General features: G+C 31.1%; 1 long non-coding RNA gene across 1 annotated transcript in view; it reads right to left on the bottom strand.

The window, feature by feature from the left end:
• Positions 1–2,918: 2,918 nt before the first annotated feature.
• Positions 2,919–13,087, bottom strand: part of LOC120608763 (uncharacterized) — a 76,336-nt gene continuing 66,167 nt past the window's right edge. The window contains exon 4 of the long non-coding RNA XR_005654519.1: positions 2,919–3,599. This is a non-coding gene — a long non-coding RNA (uncharacterized LOC120608763). The remainder of the gene's footprint in view (positions 3,600–13,087) is intronic.

Raw genomic sequence — 13,087 nt, 5'->3', positions numbered from 1 at the left:
GATTTTTTTCATGAAATATTGCCTTTTGGAAACCTGGTTGAAAATAAACATATTATCTGAAAAGCAATTTATAAAAATATTATTAGAATATTATACCTAAGAATGACAGAATTCACATTCTTTTCAAGGACTCACAAAACACTTAACAAAATTAGCCATATGGTAGATCAGGATACAGTCTCAACAATTTTCAGAAATTCATGTTAAAGTTTACTCTAACTACAATAGAATTAATCTAAACATCAATTAAAATTTTATTAACAAATCCAAACTGCTGGAATATTTTAAATATATTTTTAGAAAATTCACTGAACAAAAAAGAAATCAGAATGGAAATTAGAAAATATTTTAAACTTAATAATAATAGACAACTTATCAAAATGGATGGAATGTTGCTAAAACAAGGTTTAGAGGAAAATGCATAATTTTAAGACATATTTAATCAGAAGTTTAAAGATCAATATCCAACATTTCTTCTCAAGAAACTACAGGAAAACTAACCCAAATGAAAAAGATAGACTGAAATAATAAAGACAAGATCATGGATAAGGAAATAAAAAACCAAATGTATGATAAAAAAAAATATAAAAGCAAAAATCCAAGACATGAGAGAGAAAGAGGAGAGAGAGAGAGACAGAGAGAGAAGAACTGTCAATATTATACTTGAAAAGAGCCTTGCAGATATCAAAGCATTCATTCAGCAGTTTAGGCAAAATAGACAAATTTTGTAGATACATAATATATCAAAACTGTTATAAGAATAAAATCTGCATACTCTTGTATCTATTACAAAGTGAATTTATTATTAAAATTCTTCCAACAAAAAAAAAAATCCTCTAACAAAATTTAAGAAAGGGATAACACTAATCCTATATATCTAAACAAACTCTTGGAAAATAAAAAAAAAAGAGGGGTTATTTCACAATTTATTTCACGAGACCAGAATAATGTTGACACTGAAATCTGGCAAACTATTGTTCAAATTCTGTCATAAACATCGATACAATAAATTTTAATAAAAATATTAGCAAATAAGTTCCAGTGATATATAAAATGAATATACATCACAAACAAATAGTTGACTATAGAAAATCAAAGTGGTCTCAATATTTGAAAATCAACATATATATTGTGTCATATTGATAGCAAAAGGAAGAAAAAAATCTAATGATCATCTTAGTAGATGTAGAAAAAGCACTTGATAAAATTCTACAAATATTATTGAGAATAATTAACAAAATCTAAATAGATATACTATACATGTCATATTAGTTATTTGAAAACTCAAAGTTGTAAATAAGTCAATGTCCCCAAATTGAGCTACAGAGTTAATAAAATTCAAGTCAAAATCTCAGCTTTTTTTGACAGAAATTGACAAGCTGATTCTAAAATTTATAAGTGAGTCAGTTTTGAAGACAAAATCAGAGTATTTAAACTACTAAATATGAGGACTGTAACACTACAGTAGTAAAGACAGTCTATTATTGGCATAAAGGTAAAGAGATCAATTAAATGTTATAGAGTCTAGAAATACACCCACACCTCTATGCTCACCTGAATTAAGACAATGCTGTGTGGGAAAGATGGTCAATTAAAAATCATATGGAAAAATGTAAAATTTGACTCTTACTTTACTCTATATGAAAATAAAACTATTGTAGATGAATTGGAGATCTAAATGTGAAAAATGACATAAAGACCAAATGTGATTTGTTCATCAAAATCTGAAATGTTCAGAATAGGTTCAAAAATAAGTGAATGGTTAAATAAATTACTATTATATTTACTTTTGAAAATATTTAACGGCATAAAAGTGTCATAATTTAAAATATGGATGTTAACAGTATATAAACAGTATACAAAATAGTATACAAAATTGTATATAAAGCATGATTCCAACTTGTATTCATATCATATAGATGTCAAATTTGGATAAATAAACCAAAATAATAGTGGTTATCTTCATATGGTAGAAATCTTGGTAAATTTTGCTTTCTTTATCCTGCTTTGTGTTTCTAAATTTTCTACAATGGGTATATGTTAACTTTTTAATCTGTAACAAAAGTTTTTTTTTTTTTAATTGCCCCATTACTTCATAATTCATGTAATGTTTTCCATTTCATGTACATCTACTTAAAGTCACATAGAGCATTTGATCATGGCAAACTGTACTTCCCAAATAATATGACTCTCCCTGACATTTAATTTTTCTAAACACAAGCTGAAAATGGCTTTAAATTTTATAGGTTTAAACTTTAAAACTCAGTCTTTGTTCTCAAAAATCAACAATGAAATAAGCAAACAATCCAATTAGATCGTGGGGAAAAAAAAAACATTAAAAAAAAGAGATATACAGATGGAAAATTAGCACATAAAAAGATGTTCAAAAACGTTAGCAAGTAAGGAGATGCAAACTATAACTACAATGACACACCTACCACTATCAACCTATAAGAATGGCTAATATGAAAAACAATGGCTATATCAAATGCTGGCAAGGATGCGGATAAACTTTGTGAGTCACACAAAGCTAGTGAGAATATAAAAAATAGTATAGTCACAGTTTGGCAGTTTTATTAAAAAACAGAATATTCAACTATCATGAAACCAGTTATTGTACTCGTAGGAACTTATCTAAAAGAAATGAAGGCTTTTATTCACACAACTTATCCGTGCATGTTTATAATAGCTTTATTTGTAATTACACAAAATAGCAACAACCCTGCTTTCCTTTAAGGATTGCATAGTTAAACAAATGTTAATATTCCCATATCATAGAATACTACTCAGCAATAAAAAACAAATGAACTAATACACATAACAACTTGATGAATAACTTGGTGAATCTCTAGGAAATGATGCTGAATGAAAAACGTCAATCCCAAAGTTTACATTTATATATGACTCTGTATAAAGCATTCTTAAAATGATGAAACTATAGAAATGATGAACAGATTAGTGGTTGTTAGGAGTTAGGAAGATGTTGGGCCAGAGGGAAGAGGGCGCCCCGATAAAAAGGCAACATGAATGATCCTTGTGATGGAAATATTTCTTATCTTGGCTGTGTCAATGCTAAAATCCTGATCGTGGTGTAGTATGATAGTTTTGAAAGGTGTTACTATGGGAGGTAAAGGATGCATGGATTGTCACTGTATTATTTTTTACAATTGCACATAAATCTGTAATCATCTCAGAAAACTAATTTAAAAAGGTAAATTATAATTATAGGTCTCCATGTATATTAGTTTAAAAAACTAAACAATAAATCAAAGTAGGTGATCATTAGTTAAAGAACAGAAAACATTTCATGAAATCAGTTAATCAGTTTTTCTACAGTAACATAGATGTGGTTTCAGTGTAACTTTATATTCATTTGAGAGAGAGACATTGTTATACATTTCTACTGCTGATTTACATATGCTGTATATTATGCAACAATAAGCCTTATGTACTGTATCAGCTTTAATGAAAAATGTAATAATAATGCCAACTTCTTACAAGTAAAAAGAGAACTTGCACAACTGGATAGTAACACATAGATGAGTTTGCAGAAGTAAAGACTTGATTGGGAAGAATATAATTAGGAACTTCACAGTATTCTGTGGAAAGAAAGAAAAAGATTATTATGTGGACAAGTCAAGTAACCTTAAGAGAAGCAACTCTGTACATAATGGAAAAGAGATGAGTTATACATACCTTAGAAAAAGAATTATCATTTATAACAATGAAAGTATCCTTTAATTGCATCTGGTGACCAAAGTGAAACAAACACTTAAGTTAAATAGTCATTTATGATAATTCATCTCTGTAGTAATACGGACAATTTATCTTTGAGTTCCATGATTTAAAACTGAAGTACTCAAGCTCTACTGTCAGGAAACAACAAAAAAGTAATAGCTGTCATGAGGTTTCTACATCAGATCCAGGAAGTGATGTTAAGCTGCAGAATTATTTTTATCTATTTTAACAGAGAGCTTCTGAAGATGTTGACTCTCTCATAAAGAATGAAAATCAGAAGTTAGAAAAGTTTCTTTAAGTACATCATTGTCACAGTACCTAGAAAACATGCTTAACGGTATATTTTCCTTATCTTTACTCTCTGCTTGTTTTGTCTTTACCAGATATTACCATATGCAGGATCCATATAAATTTTTGGACTATTGAAATTTCTCTCATTCTCAACACAGAGCTTTTCTTTATATTTTAGCCTTTAAAAATAATCCTTTTAAAAAAGCCATTGCACATTTTTTAATGGGTAGCCTTCTGACAGCCATGGCATTGTTTGGAGATTATCCCATCCTTAATTCCTTCATGGTCAGGTCAGTAGGTAATGAGGCAGAAGCAATACAGGTCTGATAAACACAGATCTCGAGATCGCAATTATCTTTTACCCATCATAATGTAAAACTGCAAACCTGTTTACTCTCCCTGCATGGAGCTTGAAAATATGCACCTCCAGTTCTTTCTTCCCCAGGAGAGATGCTACATTGCCCCTCTTGACCAATATTTACTCATTGCCTCCTCAAACCTAGTTGAAATTTGAATTAAATACGCTTCACCCTCATTGCTGCTGCTTGACTCCAGGCAGCATCACAGCACTTACTGTTTTTGATGTAACATTGATCCTTTAAAATTAACATCTGCCCATCACATCTTCAAAACTGACTCAAACTAGGAACAGATCTAATGAGGTAAAGGGACAAAGTCAGTTAAAGATCAGAGTCTGGGTTCTTTTTTGCGTGAATCAAAACTTTCCTCAGTCAAGTGATAGCATTTCATAACAATAGAGGCAAAAACTGAGGAGCATTCCTACCAGTAGGCAACAAATGATTTGAGGAACTAATTAAAAATTTGTCTGAATTATTGGACTTTAAATAATAAACTCAATAGTTGCATTTAGAATCAACTAATAGCTAGAAATATGGACTTTAAAGTAGAAGCCCAAAACCGGTGTGGTCTAGTTAACTACACATTGATGATTTCCATATGCAAATGAGAACTAGTGAAAATCCTTGTAAAAGAAGTGATGATTTTGTCTATGTCTAATATTGTAAGCTTATCTTCTGAACATTTCAAAATTAATTGAATAATTACTTTAATCTGAATCTAGTCACTCCATTTTTATGAACGGCTGCATTTTAACAGATTAAAGAAATCAAGTGGCAGCACTAATCAGTGAAATAGTTTGAAAAACTGGAAAACACAGTGTTTATAAATCCAAGAACGTAAGCATTTTCCTATAGGACCTATCATACCTTTAACTTTTGCTAGCCATGCTTCCATTTTTACAATACATACATTTCTATATAATAAAACACATTCTAAATATACTGATGATGTGATTTTCTTGAAGAAATGAGTTTTAGAAAACAAAGATATTTGGAATGTCAAAACATTAATAATGATTACTTTCAATAAACTCGTGTATCTGTAATACATATTGATCATCTTATAACAGTTAAAATTTTACTTTTCAGAGAATTAGAGAATTTCAGATATAGAAGGCCATATAATTCAGGTTCCCAGTTCCAATTAGAAGTATAATAATCAAATGTTAGCTCTATAAGGTATCCATGGTAGTGCATATGTATTATTACATAAGAGATAAGAGCTACTTGTGAAAAATGTTCTCTCAACCAATAAATTGCCTGAATTTGTCAGGAAGTCACCATTTTAGATCAAGCTACAAACACCCTTATTTAAAATGTCTTTTGCATTTAAGTTAATTTATCACTTAAGTTATCAGATTAATCTGAAATTCCTTACCAAGTACGATGCAAAAGTAGCCATAAATAAAAGATTTAGGGGAAGGACTGAATAAAGCATAAGGCTGTAAACTCCTTCAGAGCCTTCAAATAGGGAATGGAACCTATATTGCTTTTCTTTTGCTGCTATAACAAATTACCACAAATTTAGCAGCTTAAAAAAATTAAAAAGGCCCATTACCAGGGATTAGTGGGGAAGGAAAAATGAATGAATGGGCACAGCATAGAGGAGTTTTAGGGCAGTGAAACTATTTGGCATAATACTGTAATGGTGGATACATGACATTATAAATTTATTAAAGCCCGTAGAATGTACAACACCAAGAATGAACCCTTAAGTAAATTTTTGATTTGGGGTGATAAAGATGTGTCAGTGTAGGTTCATCGATTATAACAAATGTACCACTCTAATGGAAGGTGTTGATAATGAGGACTTATTTAAAATTTCATTCATGAATGAAAGAGGCAATTACTCTGTCTTATTACAGGTTTAATCAAATGGCCAGTTCAAATAGATATGACTTGGTAAAATGGTGACTTCCCTAAATTTCACACTGTGGGTTGGTGATGTGTTTGTTATGTGAAAAAACTCTGTTTAACTTTTATCCCTAACTCTTCAGTCTTGAATTGTTGTTTGGAGTTTCCACAGTCCAGTGGAATATGACCCTAAATAACTTCAAGTTTGCAAAGCATCGTGTCTGAACCTGAGTTTAAATAGTTTTATTATTGCCTTCATATTTAAAACATATCTCAGCTGGATATAAAACATATTGAACTACAAACTTTTCTCTGTCAAAACTCTAAATCTTCTTGTATCCAATTTGAATATAGTTGTAAGAAAGAAGAGTAAATTCAGGATGACTTGTATTCCAAAGATAAGTAGAATTTTCTACATGAATCTACATAAGAGATTATTTTTATCATTAAGCTTGAAAATGTTTCAAAGATTTTCTAGATGCAGATCTCTTTTCATATTTCTTTTTTTTTTCTAGTACCAGCATTATTTTTATCTGTATCCTGAGTTCTGTAATAGATCAGAAATAAATCAATTTCACATTACTGCTCCTATGATTATTTGGTATTATCTCCAGGGACATTAACAACTCTTAGGTTAAATTTTTGTTTTCTGACTCCATGTATGTCATATTCTTTCTCATTATTTTAATCTTGTTTTTCTCTGAATACTCTGAACAAGTGACTTTGGAAGAATGACTCAGGCATTTTCTTTTACAGCATCTGTATAGCTTGACAGTATTAATTCTGCTACTGCGTTTTTAGTTTCTTTGAAAATATTTCTATGTTACTATCTCACTTTTTACAAAATTCTGTGGCTTTATGTCTTCCAAATTCCTATTCCTTCCATGAAATTTGTTTTTTTTTTTAATAGAAGTCATTTTTTCTTATTAAAGATATCAAACAAGTTTTTATAGTTTCCTTCTAGCTCTTAGAAAAAATCATTTTCAGGGTTTTCTAAGTCTTCAAGTAAAAGTTCTCTTACCACTGTTCTACTATATAAACTCATAATCCCATGTTTGTTTGTATGGCTGTCTTAGAAAGGTGAGAACTTTATTTCCAAAGCCTATATTTCTAAACAGACAATATATATAAATACTTTTGATCTTGCTATTTGTTAATTCCAGTGCTAGTCCTCTCTTTTAGATGGCTAACTGAAAATAATAATAATAATAATAATAATAATAATAATAATAATTGAAGCTCTAGATTTTAAAATAAATTTACTTTGTTAAAAATAATTTTATTGAAGGCAGTTCTTTCAGACTTATAGTGCTCTCCTCCTCCCTTTAGCTTTATATCTCTCTAAGTAGGTACGGCACTTGTATTACCAAAATTTTTATTATGTATTAGTGACAAAGTTAATCTTGACTGCTTTAACTACAATTAACCTGGCCTAATGGAAATTCAGAAAAACTTGATTTTGAGTCTCTATTCCTTCACTTTCTAGTTTTATGGCTTTTAGGGAGTTTTGTAACCTCATTGAATCAGTTTTCTAATCACTTACATTTTGATATTTGTGTGATACATAAATTACATGAAAAAAAGACATGTAAAGCCCCCAACATTAGGCATACCACATAGATGAAAATTAAAAGGTAGGTTTAATTATTCTTATACTCCCAGAATGTAATGAGTCATCATCAATTACTCTTTCTTCCTGTTCAGGTTTCCCCCTTTGAAGGTTTCCTCATAGATTTTGACTAAATATAAAAGGCAAATTTAGATGAAATGGGGAGAGGTTGAGGTCAGCACTTTGCCTCAATAAGTGGCAGACTCCCAGGAAAGAGACAGTCGACTGCTTTTTCTATTGATATAGATCTTGAGTATAACAGTCAAAAGGCAGAATGTATTTCCTAACTTATTGCAGGCACTGGCTATCAATTTCATTTTTTCCATTCCATTCCCTCAGGCTCTTTAGTTAGAGATAATCCTTCATTGTTTATTACAATATGTTGACAGGCATTCCTTATTGTTAATGTGACTTTGTATGTGTATAAACATCCCGTAATAAGTATTTTAGTGTGTTGCTGGTCTCTTTCAGAGGTTACTACTGGATACCATTTGAAACAAAAACCTATAATATAGTAAAATTTTCCAATGTGTTTCTTCCAGATAGTACTTTAGTCCAATTTATTTGGGAAATACTGGATTGGAAAAAAAAAAAAATGAGTAGTTTCTTTGTTTCATTACTGCTGAAGACCTTTAAATATGCTATTGTGTATTACTGATCTCAGCAGGCATATAAAGTGTCTATATTAGTGTGACCATGAAAAGGGTTTGAGAAGTGTATAGCTTAAGTGGACATTTTTGATGTACCACCTAGAAAATCCCATATCCTTTATTGACACTGTGCCTCTTCCCCAACTTCTGCTTGTTTTGCTGCTAAAATTCCTCACTTGAAAATGTCATCTGAAGATCATGCTCAGGCACTGGAACTGCCTTGCCAGTTGGAAGAACTGGAAATGTTTGGAAGTTTACATCCCCTTCCATTCCTATTCCTACCCTCCTACCCCTGACTCATAGCCAGTGAGTGACTGGTGTGGGAATACAAAGGCCCAACTCCTTTGCTGGGGAAACTCTCAGGTGTACTCCAGGACTTCCCTTGGATTAGGCTGAATCTGGCACTTCACCAGAACCTACCTCCTTACTTGGAGATCCCTTTCCCTGCTCTGCTTGTTCATCCCCCACCTCCCAGTGGTTTGTTCTGGTAGCATATCCTTAATAAATCACTTACACTCAAATGTTTGGTGCAGTGTCTTTCTAAAAGAACGCAACCTAAAGAAGTAGAATATTTTTGGATCTATGACTTGAAAAACAAAAATTAGAAACACTGCTTTATAGCATCATGATTGCATTCAAAATATCCGGAAATGGGTTTAAAATCTGTGTTTTAACAAGCAGCCCAAGTAATTTGTGAAATTTAATGTTTAATAATAAAGTAACAAGATATTAAATATGTCCCATAAAGGTCTTCCACTGTTGTCTCTTGGTTAGAGTCTCTATCACTGCACACTTCAGACATATTACAAATAATAGTCTATCAGAGCCAGGAGAGACCTTAACGATCACCTATTTTAACCAGTCATTTGAAAAAGATGAGGAAACTTAAATTTAGAGAATAAAAGTTATGGCCCAAGGTCACACAGAACCATCCCAAGGTTTTTTTAAATTCAATTTATTGGGCCAATATTGGTTAACAAAATTATATATTTCAAGTGTAAAATTCAGTAATACGTCAGCTCTATATTGCATTGTGTATTTACCATCCAAAGTCAAATCTCCTCCCATCACCATATTTTTGACACTCTTTATCCTTATCTACCCTCCCCCTCCCCTCTTTCCTTCTGATATCTGCTAAACTATTGTTTATGCTTATGAGTTTTTGTTTGTTTGTCTTGATCATTTGTTGCTTTCAGTTTTATATCACACGTAAGAGTGAAATCATATGGTTTTCAACTTTTTCTGTTAAATTTATTTTGCTTAGCATGATATTCTCAAGATCCATTCATGTTGTTGCAAATTGGATCATTTTCATCTTTTCTTATGGCTGAATAATATCCTATTGTATATATGTACCACTTCTTCTTTATCCAATCATCTATCAAAGGACATTTCTTTTGTTTCCATGTCTTAGCCACTGTGAATAACGGTGCAATGAACACTGGGGTACATATATCTTTACAAATAAATGTTTTCAAATTTTAGGGGTAGATATCCAGAAGTAGTATTGCTGGGTGATATGGTAATTCTAGTCTAATTTTTTGAAGAAATTCTCACTGTTTTCCGTAGTGGCTGTACCAATTTACATTCCCATTAGCAGTGTGTGAGGGTTTCTTTTCCCCAAAAACCTCTCCAATACTTCTTATTATTTGTCTTGTTATCATGGCCATTTCTTACAGATGTGAGGTGGTATCTCATGGTTTTGATTTGTATTTTCCTAATATCTAGTGAAATTGAGCATCTTTTCATATGTCTGTTGGTTATTTGTATATCTTCTTGAAAGAAATGTCTGTTTAGATCCTTTATCCATTTTTTAATTGAATTATTTGTTTTTCGTTGTTGAATTGTATAAGTTCTTTATTTAATTTTTGCACAAGGGTGCCTTTCTAATTTTACAGATAATGATTGATCAGGAATGCATTATATTTCTGGTACGTTCATTTTAACTGTATTTCTATTCACAAAAAATATGATTATCGCTCTATATAGAGCTCTTTTTTAACATTCTGAACTCCGCAAATTGAAAACTGCTTTTTCTATTTCTCTTGATTGTGAGGAAGGAAGAATATATTTAAAAATTCATATATGCAGCAGAATGCAATAGAAATTAGTATTACTTCCCATGATTTGTTTAAAATTTTTAGCCCTTGAAAAATTTTAATAATATTAATCCCAAAATAAGAAGGAAATTATTTAAAAGTCAGTTGTTTAAACATGGAGAAGAAACAAATTTCAAAATTTCTCTATAGCTCAAGTTACAATAAAAATTTTGGTTCAAGCAAAGACAGTTTTGAGAATGAAAAAAGATGTTATTAGTAATTTATCTCTTCCAATAAATTAGGATCTGTGTCCTAATTTACTGTGTCCATTCTTCCCATGAATGTTTTAGTGGATTCTCTGTAAATTCTTTTTTTCCCAAAAAGCTCTCCATTCTTTCTCTCACAGACAAACTTTTTCCTCATGATGATCCATAGCCCTAGGGAATTTCCCCCTTCTATATTCTAAGTTACTTGGTTATTCATTCTCTTTCTTCTCTTTCTCCTCCTTCTCCCTCTTCTCTTAGTCCATCCTGTATCCTTTACAGTGGCTAGAATGGTTCATTTCTAATCACTGGTTCATAATAAATGAAGTTTCAATTGAATTGCTTAGGAGTCAATCATATATAGACTACTAGACTTTAATATGAAAATACAGCCAGTCAAGCCAAGTTCAAAATCCTATTTTCTATATTTTGTTACCAAACACAAATGCTTAAGATGCAAAGAAGTGATAATCAGTATTCATTTGCTATTCATAATTAAAGAGCTTCAAAGAGATTTGCTGAAAGGATAAGCTATATATGTAGATGCTTTAATAATTTTATACTTAGATGGTATAATATATATAGAACTGAGAGATATAGATGCTTGGCAACAAGTCAAATCATTCATTAGTTTTCTTTTCTTTTCTTGCAACCCAAGCTAATTCTTCTAATAGCTAATGATTCTTCTAATTATATTACAAGCTCTGTGAATATTGATTTCAATGCGAATATTAGGAGGAAAAAAGAAATGAATAAAAGCAAAAGGAAAAGGTAATGCAAATTCCCCTTTTCATGATCTCCTTGCATACAATGTATTGCTTTTTGTTACTTATAGTAATCGGCATCTCTGTCTCCCTTGTTTTATTATAACAAGACTGATTAAAATACCAGTCCATAGTAATAAAATCAACTTATGCATCTATTGGCATTGAAGCATTAATATCACAAGACCATTTTACATTCTCCCTTCATAAAGTTTGAGAGAGTGTTGACTGCTATTTCAGCCATGGTAGGGACCAGTTTCTTACCCAGAAACTTTAGAAAATTCTGTAGGTTATGTGAGAACATTCCCAATTATTTCCAAATATCAGAAACATAATTTGGAATCTATTGGGTTCAAAAATGCTTATTTCATATTACAGAAAAGCTGAAAATGGCTCCAAGGTATATAGAAACTGTCAAGCTCATGGATCAATTTCATTAACTATCCTTGTCCCTAATTAGGCTAAGTTCATAATTTAGAAAGCTTGCTTGTAGATAATTTTTACAAACATTTGCAAAGAAAAAGGGCATCAAAGGATTTAATAAAGATTGAGCAGATTTTGTTTTAGGCATTTTTATGTATTACCTCATTTTATCCTCCAAATAACTCTGGCAGACAGATATTTTGATTTCTATTTCTGATATAAGAAAACCTGACTGACAAGAGATTAAGAGATTTGCTCAACATCTACCAGTTTAAATGACAGATCTATGATTTAAATATAGGTTATTTTCTAAGTCCGTATATGTTTTCCAGTATGACAGAGGGCTAAGAATCCTATCCAGAGGTAAAGCATATTTTGAAATAATTTTTATTTCAGTTCCTTATTTATATCAGTATCAATGTTATTACCAGTTTACTCAAGATGTAGGACATTTGTTAGGGTAGGAGGGATAGCAAGAAATTAACCTTGGAAGTTGAAGCTTGTGTAATTTGGGACAAGTCACTGAACATCACTTTAAAATAAAATTAAGATCTCTGTTTCTCAGAGTTGTAAAGATCAAATGATAAAGTACCTGTTATAGTACTTTATAAGATACTCTTCACATATAAGATATTTATTGTTGTTTTAAGACTAGATTGAATATTTACTGCAAATTCTCAGACAGGAAGCTTTGTTTTCACAAAGTAGCAATGAAGTGAGTGTTTATATATCAGCACGTATTGTATGTGCTATATGTTCTACATGTCAAATCTTATAACTCCAACTTGGCACCTGAAATCCTAATTCATTTTTTTTAGTTTATTTATTTTTAATTCTTTAATGTTACCATATATTTTACCCTATCTACTGGCCCCCTCTCTCCCCCTTCCTTCTGGTAACCACTAGTCTATTGTCTATGTCCATGAGTCTGTTTGTTTGTCCTGTTTGTTTGTTGCTTTCAAGTTTATATCCCACATATAAGGGATATCATGTGGTTTTCAATTTTTTCTGTCTGGCTTATTTTGCTTAGCATAATTATCTCGAGATCCATCCATGTTGTCAGAAATGGCAGTATGAACCCTAAATTCTTAGGAGGA

Source organism: Pteropus medius, unplaced genomic scaffold (genome assembly GCF_902729225.1).
Source record: "Pteropus medius unplaced genomic scaffold, Ma_sr-lr_union100, whole genome shotgun sequence".
Taxonomy (NCBI): domain Eukaryota; kingdom Metazoa; phylum Chordata; class Mammalia; order Chiroptera; family Pteropodidae; genus Pteropus; species Pteropus medius.
Note: the sequence above shows the minus strand (reverse complement) of the source record. Positions and strands in the feature narration are given on the sequence as shown.